A 14,908-nucleotide genomic window follows, 5' to 3' on the forward strand; every position below is an offset into this window, starting at 1 on the left:
CAAAGTCACTGTTGCCTCCAAATCTCCTCGAGGTACAGAATCTTTCAAGTATGCCACAATAGCTCTCTGTCACTGTAGCTTTCCAGATAGCCCGTCTCTGCTGACAACAGCATCTCTTATCCCTAGACGACAGTCCTTTTAGAAATTCCCCACATATTCTAGAACCTTCCGGAGGCCTACAACAAAACTATTCTGGTAGAATTACAAAACCAAATGAATGTTCTAAACAGTTCCATGGTAGGAAATCGATAAGCTTCGTAACTAAGCATCCCAAAAATTTGCCAGAAACTACTACTTTAAAGTCAATACCTATGACAGTTATTATGAACGCGATTTGTCGTTATGAACTGGTAATACAGAATGTACGCACCATGCTTCTATTTCACCCGTCGTGTCTGTGTCATTGGACAGTGCTCGTAATTTGCGCACGCTGTTTTATCCACGACTGGGTTGATTTCCTCGCGGGGAATAACTAATTTCTCTTTAATCAAGACAATGTTTGACAGATGAGTAAACGGACCTTTGGGCAATTTTTTCATGTTTCCGAGGAAAAAAGTAAACAGAAACGTATTTGATGCGAGAATCATATCAGTTATCAGTCTGTAATTGTAATAGGAACGCATAGCGTCCAATTTGGTCTGTAATTATGCAGATGAAACGCCAGCGGAAGTCCGATTTGGCTATCACGGGTATGATTGCTGACCGACTGGATGACAGGAGGTCCTGTTGCTAATCAATTGTAACCGTTACAATTTCCGAGAGTAAAAAAATTTACTCAAGGTAATAATGCCTTTTCACGTCAATCTTCTCACAGTTTGTTGACTGGTTGATACGTAACTGTCCGATTACAGGTGAACGATTACACCTCTACAGCAGTGAAGAGGTGAAGAATATGGCTATTTCACCCACCTATCATATTCGAGGAAATTTGCTATGGTTATATGTATCTGTAAACCATTTTACCTCTCAGTTTTAGCAACTATATTAATCTTATCCCATGAGCGGTTTAACATTTAATACTATTTTGCGAGATGCATGGTATTTCTCGCCGGGGCTCGGAAAAATACGAAAAATGAGGAAAATGTCCACGTGCAGGAGTTTCCTGTTAGAGCACCAAATGAGGCATTTATTTTGGTTCCTTTTTTTATTTCGTTTTCTAACTGGAAATACACCCTCCGGTATTATATATCTAAGGATTGTAGTGATCTGATAGAAAGTGCGCGAAAGACGAACACTTTGAAAGTGTCCTTGCTAACAAAAAAAAGAACCTGCTCTCTCCATACGTCGTCGATGAAAAGTCAAGATTAAAGGATGCAAACAGATGAAAGATTGCGTCGTTGAGCGCGGCCATTCAGTTGCTCCGCTTTCTGTCCGTATTTTAGCCTTGTTTTACAGGATAATACCTTAGTTGCATACTTTGCGCATTCTGTTGCTCTCAGGAGGCAAAATTGCGTCATAACGTAATACCCGGTAACAGTTTCGGTTAATCTCCGCGACCTCTTGGAGATTAATTAACAAATTAGCTTCACCCACTCGGCGGATAATACTTAGAACATTTTCAAGTAATCCGTAATTAAAATGAAGAGAATGTTCAAGAAGATTCGCCTTTGGATCCGTTTACTTCCTAAAGTAATGACCTAAAATTATCCATTATTCTACCGTTCTAGACTTTTCTTGGGAAAGTGTCATTGATTCATCCAAATCGTATGAACCTTGTTTGAAACAAAACCTGTGTCTTGTACAAATTGACATGTTTTTACTTGTATAAAAAATTGTTTTGTTTCACTGTATCAGGAACTTTAGCATAAATGTTCCAAATTTGCTTTGAAAAACATCACTATAAAGTTAAGGAGGGGTGAGGGGAGAGGGCGGCGGGCGAATGAAATGAAAACAAAGCATCTCAAGAAGATGGTCAACAACCCGTCTGCTTTTTTCGTTTTTGTTTTCTTGTATTTTTTTTCCACAAGGATATATCAGATCATGCGACGGAACATTTAGCAAAATTCCAAAAACTATGGCTCTGATCGTTTTAAATTCTCGTTGAATAGGATGAGTTTTCAGGTTAATTAGGGTTAATACGTCGTTCAGTCATGAACAAAAAAAAGAAACGGATATCACTTTACCTTTAATGCTGCATTTGATGTCCATGACGTTTCGTTAATATCTTAGAAACTGCTAAGAAGTTGAAACAATCTCTGACCTTTTAACAACTAGCCGCACGTACATTTACGTATGCTCCGACAAGCGGTCCTATAATGGAAAAAATTTAAACAACGTTTTCGTGCGATTTTTACATTACCTCACAGAAAAACTTCGTATGCATTTTAAAGACAAGTGAGAAACATTTGGAAAGCATGCGCAGTGCATTAGAGCCGAGACGGTAATTTGTGACCGAATTGCCTCCGAATTTTTACGCTCATGGGTACTGGAGCACCACAGATCTTATTAACATGAAACCCCCAACACAAAGTTTTTCGATTGGTCAATATGTTACATTCGCATGTTTTTCAGAGCATATAATTGGATCGGAAACATTTAAAGCGATCATCTCTTGAATCTCACAACTAACATTCCCCGCAAACATTGCTTCACTGGTAATTTAGTTCAATTGACTCTTGCGCGGAATCTCGAGCTTGCATCATATTAAGCAGATATTCTGCGCGCTTGAAATCGAATACATTTGTTGTGTCTGGGAATTTGGTTCTTGGGTTAATCATTTTGTTTTACATACAATGTCTCCTTTCTTCTCGTGGTATTGTGGCAAGTATCAAACTTAACCTTTACTGTTGTTTCCGAAAACAGCCTCCTTACATATACTTAGGAACCAAAGCTTTTACCATTACCCTAGACTTTTCCTTAGTAGATCCTTGGTAGATAATTTAAATTTGCTTCTAAAATGCTCATGCAATATTTGAACGAGATGTATTTCCTTCCAAAAATAGGTTTAGAAAGTCTATTTTTGGCTGTGAAGCAAATATTTGATGACAATCATTTCAAATCTTGCTTAATACATGAACACTCACTTTACGAACTTAAAAACCTTTAGATCATTTCCATTGTACCTTTGGGTACCATTTTTAACAATGTTTGAGTTCCGGTCAGGATCAGGAATTTGATGCAATAATCCGCGCGGAAGGCGATAAGTTTTTTTACCTCCCTTTGTTGGATTGTTACCGTCACCGTTGAAAATGAGCTATGTATCCAATTAGCGAGGAAAGATATTCAGGGTTTCAACATAATTTATCTGCAGCTTTGCATTTTCGGCGTGTTTTATGCTGGCTTCGTTTCTCCTTCCCATGTGTGTGCATGTCATTCAAGTTTAGATGTAGTGAATGAGCAAATGAATTGGAAAAGATTAAAAATTAAAAAAGATGAACTGACAGAGTCTTGAGGAGCGTATTATGACTGTTATTGAGTCAATTGCAAGATGATGCGTCTGGAGAGGAATAACTCTTCCTCTATCCCCTCCCCCCTAAAAAATAACATTGTGATTACAACCGCTTCATTGTACCCTTCGAGAGTAATGGAGATGTAATAATAATAATAATAATAATGACAATCTTTAATGAGGAAACTTTTTCACTAAAAAGTGGTTTACAAAAAGGACCTCGAAAATTAAAAATTAAAAATTTACAATGAATAAAAATGCTAAAAGATGCTACTAAAAACTAATGTATCTTATGTGTAATACAAAACTTAAATCAATGAATTAAAAATCTGACGCTTCAAAATATTTACATTATCAGAGGCTCGTATAGTTTTGTCCAGCGAGTTAAAATCACTTACAGCATGATAGCCAGTTAACTTCCTTAATTCAATTTCTATCCTTTATGGTCTTCCATCTGTTTTGTATCCCTGTCCATTAAAACTTGTTTGACAATACGCGCAGACGTAATGTGATTAACGAGTCATTAAATTAGCCGGGCTCTATACTTAATGAGTCGCCGCCTTTGTTTTCTGCCTGATTAAGAACTTCTTGACAAAAAAAAAATAAAAGAAAAACTCAAACAAGATCGACAGATGAGAAAATGATCTCCCGAGATCTTTTGATGGCGAAAGATAAAAACAAGATCAAAGAGCTATTATTTTGCCCAGGAAGCGTGAACTGCATAAGCAAAATAATAAAATTCGTAAAGTAAACGCATGATCGCCCAATAATCTGTACTCTTACCTTCCGTGAGATTCAAATAATCGATTGGAAAGCGTCCAGTCTTTTATCACCTACACGGACGTTAATTATCCAGGATGGTTTTCTGAAAAGAATTGGCAACTGCAGACAAACAATGTATGAAAACAATTTTGTGAGACTTGCGCTCCAAAGAGCAGAAGGTTTTCCGATTTTTTTGAGCATTGCTGTGAAGGAATTACTTCAGACCCATCTCGCCGGCATTCCAGCAAGGAGTTTGTTGTTAACGTAACATAATTAGAAGCGTTTGCTCACCAATCAAACGAGGAAAACACTCAAACACTCAAAACAAGTTGGTGAATGTTCATGTTTTATTATGGAAATCATCAGCATACAAAGCACTGAAAATCGTTGACTGAAAAGTGTTCTGACATTCTTAGATACCTTTACCTCTTTACAAAACGTGGTTAGGTTTTTTTCTGCTAAAAGAGACTTACCTAGCTAACATAACTAGCTAAATAGACCTTCACAAAATTAAGAGTGAATGACTCACAATGCCATGAATATATTGGTATTATATTTGAGGTTTGCTAAGCCATGGAGATTAATGGCGTTCGCAATCTTGCCTATAGGATGAGTAAAAGCCAGGAATCAGTCGTGTAGCTCGCTAACTTGGTAACAAATATGCTCAAATAATTTTCTTTCAAATTCATGAAGATGTGTAAACAAAGTATTTACTGCCGATAAACTAGCCAGCTGAACTTTGAGCCTTAGCTTCGTTGGAACTCAACACAGATTTATCTAGAACATGGTGTTGAGCGCGACAGTGCGTCCCGTAAGTAAACTGTAGAAACTTATACCATGGAACATTAAAATCTAATTCATATTCATTCAATTTAACAAAAGTGTCCTATTGAAAGCTATGACTGCGGTTTAAAGCGCTGTCACCGGAAAACAATGCTAGCTGCACAACGCAACGTGTAATCAATGTAAGACTCAATCTGTGGTTAACTTTCATGGTATGGCAATTGTCTCCTTTGTCTTTCGAACTCTTATTGTCCAGTCTAAACTAACGATGCAACAACCAACAGTTGTTTTACAACGAAGGGAGTTAAGTTTCATTGTAGTAATGCAGTACACGTGGACCATAGACACGAACCTGTGGTGAGAAATTCCCACAAGTTCGGATCTACGGGTTCAGATGAACCGCTGGATCTTTCCGTGACTGTTCTCTTCGTTTATTTGCTTTGCTAACAAAGTGGATGCCAGCCTTTGTTAAGAAAATTAGAGTAGAAATAATAGAGACTTTGACCACGTGCGCTCAAGGCATTTTAAAATGTAATACCTGTCTTTTCACACAGTTAACCGCCTACTGCTCAAGAAAATGTTTGCTCTCTCTCGTCTCTCTCGTGTTCAACGACTGCTGTTACAAAGGTAGTCCATTTTGAAAGCTGACTTTCCTGAAAGGGTCTTCAAGGCGACATTTTAGAAAAGTCGAAAATATAATGCGACAGAAAATGTGGTCAGATAATTTCTCACTAATTCAGTGCTGTCAGTTTTAAGTTATTGCAAGACTAGACGACAAGGATATTGTTTACCGACATGCGAAACATACACATTGCCGCCTCATGAACAATAATAAGTAGTTTGCCTGCCGTTACCAATTAAAAATTATTCTTGATAGATTGATAGGCTTGACTTTTTCAAGCGCATTTCCCTCGAAAAATGAGCGAGCGCGATTTCCTATTTTTCGTGAGATCTTCATAACATGCAACACGATCAAATGTCAACATGACTTAGACAGTTCAAACCCTATATACACTGTTTGGCGACTAAAGAAAAGATAGAATCATTTTAAACAATTTTTGTTTTTCTTACATGATTTTCTCTTTTTCAAAATAGTAAACCTTAATAGTTGTGTCTTCAAGGTATTGTATTGTGATATCACGACCCGTAAGGGCGAGGTTTCCGTTCCCCCAAACGCGAAAACAAGGTGGACTTCGGAACCTATGTGTTTGCTATTGAAAAACCTACAAACCCGCTGAACTTATCAAACGAAGATCCACATCCAGAGTTCAAAATTAAGGTATATTGAAAGGAAAAAATTTTCAGCCGACACACGAAGTTGCTTTCATAATAGAGAGTTCGCTCATTAGTGTCAATTTGAACGATTATTGGGGTAGAATTATTCGTTGACTGTGGATCGATTCAGATTCCGAAAACCTTTGCTGGATTCAATAAAACTGTGATAAGAAGAATCTTGAGACAACGCACCAATAAAATGCCGGAGTATTCAGCCAGTGCCACAGACGTCCTCTTCAAGCTTGAGCATAGAGTTCCAACAGGAATGTATCGCCGAAGTGAACCAATCACTAATGTGGAATAAATATGGCTTGGTAAATATATTAAAATCGAAAAACTGACCATAGTTACACGAACAACATGAGCACTTTGCTGCAAAGATTCTTGATCTATTAACCACATTTTCCATCCTCATATCCTAAAGCTTAGAAGAAATATCTTAAACCTTCCTTATTAGGCAAAAATATTGTGACTTGAATGATTATTATGGTATCTCTCAGGGGCGTTTCTCTATGTTACTTCCCACAAAATCTTCCCTTGCTGATAAATTTTCCGGTTTGAAGGGTAACCTTTTTTCAGAGTACTTTTCATTTGTGTATGGTTTAATTTTGCAAGAATTGGATATTTATACGTAACGTGCTCGGCGGTATGGAGTCTCCTTGTTCTGCAACAACATGCAACTAAACACCGGTGGAGTTCATCGAGGAGCGTCGCAAATCTTCTGTGGGACCAAGGTTAATTGGTGAAACAAATCAAACACCATCCTTCGTTCGAAATTTTAGCATCTCTGAGCCCTGACTCAGAATCTCTTATCTAAGATCCTTCGACAACGCTGAAAACAAAAATGTCAAAAGGCAAGGTTTAGGATGCACGGGTCGTTGCATCAATTCCGCCTGAGGTTATCATGCCACAACTACCTACAACAGTTTCGGGGAAAAAAAACATTGAATAGTATATCAAGCCTAACTTTCCTTCCAGTGTAATCAAGCCCTAAGCATTGCTACCTGATTATTTTTCAGGGTGAAAGAAAAATTAGATTGCTGTAGTTTCTCTCTCTCACTCTATCGAAGCCGTATAAGACGACAACATGCCTTCATCATTAAACTTGCTATAAACAGTAATGGATCAAAATTCATCAAGCTACAGCACGATTTGAAGCTCTAAGAAGACAGTTTAAAAGGCTGTTTTCTCTTAGGAAGTAGATACTTTTCGGGTCTTGGCAACTAACCGTTGAAATCAGGTGATATGAAATGTCATTTTCCCGATCGCTTATATTAATCTTGTCATTGTTCTATGTTCTTGTGAAAGATTTGCAATCCACCCTCGGTCGTAAAAATAATAATTAAATCGATATATCTTTTCTTGAATGGCTTTGTCTAAAATAGCTGTGTAGAAAGCCCCCATCGACGAAGAAATCCTAAAACATTTCCAAACGTGTTTACTCCATATCACTGAAGTACATAAGCTCCAAGGTATATATTTGTCAGAACCAGATTTCAATCATATCAGAATAGTAATTTCAAAGGAACGAAAAGAAGCAGTTAAAAGAAAACGAAACAAAAATGTTGTTTCCAGCTTGTTACTATAATGTTTCAGATGTCGTATGAAAGGAGGACTGAATTCTGAACAAGACCTCTCCTCTCCTGGGGAGATACATAGATACAATGATGATTCTAGAATTTGCAATTTCGACTTCTTGTGAAGTCGAAATTGCAAATTCTTCAAACAAAATAATACATGAAAAGAAAAATCAACATGTTCTTTCTCTCAGCTAACTATAATCCAAACAGAAATTGCAAACGATTGTCCCTCAACGACCTTAAAAATGATCTAATTGTTCAGAAAGTTCATTCAATATCAGAAACCCCATTATTCCAAGACATCATTAAAGAGTAAAACAATGTTTTCACTCACAAAAAATGATAGCTCTTTCATTCGAAGGGAAATGCGAAAAAACATCCTGTAACTTTTAAAAACATGCAAAAGAAAATGAAACACCGACATATAATAAGCTATAAAATCGTTTGATGATCATTATTATATGTCCATTCAACAAAGGAGACAACTCTAACTTTCCTCGCATATATTGTGTTTCATGAATTTGACTCCAATAAACTATAAAAATCTCTGAATTTGTTGCAGGATGCTGTTCTTCTTCTTGGCTCACGATTGATTTTTGCGAAGTAAAAAGATCAGGCAGTGGGAGAAAGGAAAGTCTTCATCATTGCTTTGAAGTTAGCATTAGCAGTTTGCTTTGATTAAATGTCCATCTCCATTGTACCATTGAATCATGCGTGTTCTTTCGAAAAACACTAAAATATGTTTTCCCTGAGACTAATTTTCTTTTCAGTGCTATGTAAACGATCTTTCTCGAGAGAATGGCGTAAAAGGGTATTCGAAAATGAGCTCACCGTATCACCTTACTCGAAACTCGAATCACAAGTGCAATGCATGAGCCTGGAAAAAATAAATAAAGGCTTGATTTAGTCTTGGCCTCTTTGGTGCACATTAGATCGTTCTTGAAGTACATCAAAAGTTTGTTTCCTTTCTTCTTCAAAGAGGTGATATAAAGATATAAAAACATAAAATATTTAGACTCCATACTAATAAGACTTCACATCTGAGCTAAGTTATACAAACCTTAGAAAATGATGGAAATGTCTAGCAGATCTGTCTGGAACTGTTGTACCTATTCAGAGGAGCAAATATTTCCCATAATTTTTTAACAAGCTAAAAATAATTCGCTACTTAAGAATAAGACCCGAACTAAATATATAATCTAACTGCAGAAATAGTGAATTTCTAGGAAAGGACCCTTCTTTCATTGCACTCGTCAATAAAGTTCTCCATAAGACTAGCTGTCTTATGAAGAACCTAATTATGTCAGAGCTTCACCTGTAAGATTTTGTCGATTTCTAAACCGAAATAGTTACAAAAGACAAAATGGAAAAAACTTTGGGAATACAATGCCCCTATTTCGTCATTTTACCACATCTTAGAACCAGCAAAGATTCAGAGAAGTGATTCATTCAAATTGATGTCAAATGTAACTGGGTCTAATTTATCAGTCTGGAATTAGCAAGAAGTATTTAGCAGCTAACACTTTGTCTTATGACAAAAATATATCTATCAAGAACTTTTCCCAAGAGCCGCCAGTAAAAAAATGTGCTTGTAAACAAGGAAATAATACGAATGTAGTATTCATGTCTTTGAAAGTCAATACTTGCTCGAGTTAAGTACTAACCTTCACCGATGTTTTCAAACTTCTATTCAGTCTCCAAGACTTGAGTGTCAACATAAACACGATTTTTCTTGATAACTGTTCTTAGATTTCTTTTTTCACGCGATCAAAAATTAGAAAAGTAAAGATAGTGATATTTTTGGTTGTCGCGTGCGTCTGATGTCGATCTTGAACAAACAATCAGTAAATACACCGAGGATTCAACAGGCTCTTCCGAACACAACACCTCTGTAAGGAGCATCCCTTAAAATCCCCCTAAACCTATAATGTGATCAATTCACATGTCTGGGTATATAACACGAGCCCTCAGAGAAAAACCGGTTCGAAACTGCTACGTGGGTTTATCAGTCGATTGATCCAAACTCTGGGATAAACACTTACCTCGAACACAATAGTCTGGTGGCCTTGTTTTCTAAAGGCTAGAGAACTAAGACTTGACACGAACCCCTTACGATTCAGATTGTGCTCTTTCGCCGAACGTTTTGTTGAAGCATCCGATTCATTTTGCACGCGAAAACTTGCGACGCCACATGGCTTGCAACCTAAATGTGGTCTTGAAACATGCACGAGGAATGTTGACTAAAGGCGAACGAAATTTCTTAGCAAGCAATTTCAGAGATCGTAACAATTCTTTCATCAATCTAACAATAGGAGACATAATTTGGGATAGTTCTTTGCGCAAAGAAGAAGCCAAAAGACTCTTTTTGGGTAGATGGTCGAAACGCATGGCGTGAAAGCTGAGTTTTGAGTTTAACCCACATATAACGGATGTGTAACCACACTTCAGGCTCGAGAACAAACCCCGCCCCGGGTGAGCGGGGTGCTATGCAAATTACAAGAGTTCCCGGCTGTACTCAACGAACGTAAGTCAAACATGTGATTTCCTACACTAATAGAAATTTCCTCATTGTTCATTTGCAAAATGATTAAAAACAGCCTGATGATGGACTGTAGCTTCCTACACAAGTTGTTGATGCTTAAGTTAGTGAATCAAGCACGCGTGTTTTTGACAGACTTGCAAAAAGTCGAATGGGTCTAAGAGCAAGACTTACTTCAGCCCTCGAGCTGACCTTAAGGATTTAGTTTCCTGAGTAAATTTGTGCCTCTAAAAAGCATAAATCATTTAAGAATTAAGCAATTGGCATGGAGAATTAGTTGATCTATCTACAACTGTGATTGTAGAGACAAAAGAAATAAGGAAGGAATTATAAAAGAAAGGAAGACCATATGTAGTCACCATTGCAGTTTTCCTGATTGTCTGTCTGTGTTCTTCTTTAAAATTTGTATCTGAAAGAAAGCAGTAAAGATCTATGAGTAAACTCAAGTTGCGTACTCAGACTAAAGAACCGAGAAAAATGGAAAGATACAGAAGTAACAATTATCCAATTTGAATTATTAGCCATTTAAGACATGAAAAAATAGGAGCAGATAGAAATTGTTGCACCACACCATTTTGCCATAACATGATCTCGCCTCTTTGTTGATAAGTGTTTCCTTTCAGTAAGGAAATGATTGCACAGTATCTGTATAAAATTACATACTGTTAACCTATTTTGTAACCACTATTTTCTTCCCAAATGATAAGATTTTGTATGTGGAAACTGCAATTTTGACAATGGAACATCTTCCCTGTCCCTCTCATGCTTCAGCTGCCTCAAATTTTGGAACAAAATGCACCGAGTTTTCGATGTCCTTGAATAAATACCAAACTGTTCCCAAAAAAAAAAGCCCTCTTTCCTGATATAGTACATAAAAATATTCAAAGTAAGTTCAGAAGAGGAACATATGAGCGTGAGTTAATAAAGTCCCTCTGATCAAACTTGAATGTTTCTGCTAACCTAATTGGCGTTTCATTTCACGAAGCTCTAACGGTTTTTCCTTCAGTTTCCTCTTTCCTCTTACTTTCGCGATAAAAAGATAGAGTGAAACTGAATGAAATTGCGACGAGTTTTACGCAAGTGTTGAAGCGAATCCGAAGTAATCTCTCATGATGACTAGTGTATGAACAGCGTCAACAGTACGCGGTCTGGAAAGCTTTGCATAAAATCTAGACAGTGCGAGACACAACAGCAAATACCTATCAGGAAACGATGAAAAAAAGATGTTTTGTCAAAGTGTCCCTCTATTTTCAAAATAATCAATGTTCAGAAAACAGTGTTTTCCTTGTCTGATGAAACGATTGTCGACGATGGATTCATGTTGTATTGAGGATGACGGTGTAGGTCGACTAAAACCAACTGAGAAAACCTCGTGTTACTCAGACAGGTCGTGTCGGTTCATTTTTGTATGCAAATCGCAATCATCTTGATAGCAACGATTTGGAAAGAGGTAAGGCAATGTTTATTGTAGAAATACTGCAATAACTACATTTGAAACTCACTAGTATAATCCCAAGGAGGATTTTAGAGCGCGTGTACACCTCGTGCTGTAGCGTGTTTAGGAATCGCCTCCACTTGCCGGCTCCCTCTGCTGCTGCTGTTCGTATTGTTTTTCTATAACACAGACAAAAATACATTAGTACATAAATTCAAAATTGAATTATCTAGCAAGAAGGCACGAAATCTTCGGTTTACAAGAAAAACGTTGCAATACAATGAAGAAGTCACAACTCGATCGGGGCAGCGCGAATACATGTGGTATGATTCAGTCACAAATTACCACGAGTATTGACTGACTCTGGCCCTCTAAGAAAATGACAAAGCATTTTTTATGTTGTTTGTATGAGATTTAGACTTTCAGATCTTTAAAAATCCATCGCTCATTTCTTGCAAACTATCATATAATGCAGTTGACAATAACTTGTGGCTTAGTCAGTCTGGCTGTTGCAAACTTACATCCGAAGTACGGCGCTTTCAGCATCTCTCAAATTTTCTCCTTCTTTAAAAACCAGTTCGCATATGTTGCCTGAATATTAACGACGCTGATCTATTTTCTGACAGACTTTTGAATACAATGGTTTTTTCTAGCTGTGAGCTGATAAGGGAATCTCACTCAGACAGCCAGGGTTCAATTTCAATGACTTTCTCCGCCAGTTAATTTAGAGACTAAAGAGGCAAGTAAGATTACATCGTTGTAATAGTTACAAGCTACAAAATATCGAAACTCAGCCCATCTTCTTTTGCTTTGTTTGACAAAATCTCCAACCAAATCAATTTCCGATCGACGACCTGGTTTGCTCAACTTATCTCACCATCGTTTGTTCGTCACATTAAAGTTGTCCCGTTCTGTAATCGAACAGAATCCCATCGGATATTTTACCTTCCTTAGGCGCAAGTGCAGAAAATCTTCTATTTGTACATTTCACTCGCTGCTTTCTCTCGAAAATCACGCAAAAGCCAGGACAATGATGCAATTGGCCGGTCAACATTTGTATATTCCAATGCAAAGTAAAACATATTTTGACAAAGAGATTTCTCGATATGACACACAACTTCGAGCCAGTCGGTATGTACGTCTGGTGTGAACTCTGTAGGAAATAATTGAAATGTTCATAATTAACAGCGTGAAGTTATGTAGTATGTAGAAGTTTGGTACCTTGATAAATTGTAGTTTCCATTTCTGCGCGAGGTTCGATGGTGTCACACATCGGTGGTCCAAAAAAACCGTTCTTCTCGTCCTAATGTTTTCTAGTACTCAGCGGTCGGACTAAAAACCTCACTGTCTGGGAAAGCACAATTATGCAAATTTCCGTCGGTATGCAATTCAAATATCTCCGTCTAATTATCTTGCTGTTATTACGATATCTGCCGTGCTGAAAAAAAAAAAGCCTGCTTTCTCGAAAAAGTAGCTTTTATCCAGGTGCCAGGGTTGAAAGACCCAGACAAAGAAATTTGATCGTTTTTATCGAGTTTTATTTCGGGTCTCGCATAGCGGCCAAACTAGACGTGACGGCGAAATTGAAGAGTTTAGTTAAACAACATTGCTAAACGAAGAACAATGACATTTTATTTAGAAACAACTGGATGATTGTGACGCCAGGGTATTCAGCCAATCCATATAACCTTGATTCGTAACAGATAGGGAAATGTTAATACTTTAGAAACAATGACAGCATGTCGGTCGTTGGTCGCTGAGTTCCTGTGATGCTTAAACACAATATAACTTCCGGTGGTGGAAAGCAAACGGTACCAAAACAATAGAATTTCCAGACGAATATATTTCCCCGGTCAAAGGTATCTTTTTGTTGTGAACTGTCATCGAGTAAAGCGAAACCTATATACCTTGACGAGGTCGATTCCACTGCAGATAAGATAAGATGGTGGAAAATCAATCTTCAAGGCTTTTCATTTCATTTAATTACTGATTTCAAACGGCATTTGTTGGCGCGCGTGTTTTCTTCGCGACGCTTTCGTGACATTCTGAAAGATGACACTCTGTAGGCATTCGTTGTATGATAACGAAAACACGCCATCCCGTTTGGCATTCCAATCACGCTATTTTCTAGACATAGCGTGACGTTTGAGTGACAGTTATTACATAACAGATGTGATGGACGCGATAGAGAGCAGGTCCGTAAGGACTCTCGGCTTTGCTAAATCCTAATAAAGAATGGCCCATTCTTTAAAAAGTATTTCATTCAACACAGTTTTCTTCAATACGTGTATTGTCCTTCTTCGCCTCACTTAAGTTTTCGTTGTTATGCTAAGCAAGCTGGTTTACGATTGCAGCGGAAAAAATCAATCTCTCTCACTTTAAAATGACAATAGCATAAACTCTTTTATTCAAATTCTGCTCGCATTCTGACTTATCAGCATGGAGAAGAGACAATACAGGTGTCGAATGTATAAACAGGATTGATTTAAGCCTCAGATCGTGAGTAAACACAGGTGTCTGAAAGGGTTATTAACTTAAAGGTTTAAAACCTCCATTACATTGTAAAGAGAAGTGGTCTATCATCTGAAGAATTCGTCGAAAGGTTGGGACTTTTTAATTTGTACTCTAAAGTCTTCAGATACACAACCATGCAAGGGGTTCCGTTCTGTGCTGCCGAAAATAAACAGAATTTATACCTATAGTAACCAGACGGTTTACGAGTAGTTTGATGTTTACATACCGTTTAATACCTCTCAAAATGACGGTTTCGGAATGAGTCAAAGTGACCCAGACTAACGATCCACAAAAAATTAGTATCAATTACTTAACAATTACGATCTTTAAGTAGGCCATCGTAATTTATGCGCATGCTTTGTAAGCACCACTCTTGCGCAATGACATCAATTCAAACACCTTGCTCATTGTTACGTTCTTCATGCGACCGTTGAAATCTGATCAATATTTCTCTCTCATGGCTGCCTTAAATTCCTCTGTAAATTAGTGAGGAGAGTCAAGATAACATCCATAAGTTGATAAATTCGTTTATAATGACTGAGATATTACGAGAGCACTGATTGGTCCAAAACCTTCTATTCATTACACCGGAAAATCCATGGAAAATTAAAGATTATTTTATAAAAGCAATA

The 14,908-nt window shown here is 37.4% G+C and overlaps 3 long non-coding RNA genes across 5 annotated transcripts; 1 reads left to right on the top strand and 2 right to left on the bottom strand.

Moving 5' to 3' along the window:
* Positions 1-5,450: 5,450 nt before the first annotated feature.
* LOC149044139 (uncharacterized) lies at positions 5,451-6,537 on the bottom strand. Its single transcript, XR_016187667.1, has 2 exons — positions 6,401-6,537; positions 5,451-5,596 (listed from the first exon to the last, which is right to left on the bottom strand). It is a non-coding gene; the product is annotated as an uncharacterized LOC149044139 (long non-coding RNA).
* A 266-nt stretch (positions 6,538-6,803) lies between these two features.
* Positions 6,804-9,598, top strand: LOC113676700 (uncharacterized). 2 transcript variants are annotated; one of them, XR_016187663.1, is made up of 3 exons: positions 6,804-6,942; positions 7,228-7,448; positions 8,351-9,598. It is a non-coding gene; the product is annotated as an uncharacterized LOC113676700 (long non-coding RNA). The 2 variants fall into 2 exon arrangements; XR_016187662.1 differs by lacking the exon at positions 8,351-9,598 and having other exon boundaries at positions 7,228-7,575.
* On the bottom strand, positions 6,815-13,118 carry LOC113676693 (uncharacterized). Of its 2 annotated transcripts, XR_016187661.1 has the most exons (6): positions 12,984-13,118; positions 11,830-11,941; positions 10,687-10,736; positions 8,849-8,897; positions 8,620-8,665; positions 6,815-7,040 (listed from the first exon to the last, which is right to left on the bottom strand). It is a non-coding gene; the product is annotated as an uncharacterized LOC113676693 (long non-coding RNA). The 2 variants fall into 2 exon arrangements; XR_003446725.2 differs by lacking the exon at positions 6,815-7,040 and having other exon boundaries at positions 8,112-8,665.
* Positions 13,119-14,908: the final 1,790 nt, after the last annotated feature.

The sequence above is a fragment of the Pocillopora damicornis genome, chromosome 6 (assembly GCF_964200805.1).
Source record: "Pocillopora damicornis chromosome 6, jaPocDami1.2, whole genome shotgun sequence".
Lineage (NCBI taxonomy): Eukaryota > Metazoa > Cnidaria > Anthozoa > Scleractinia > Pocilloporidae > Pocillopora > Pocillopora damicornis.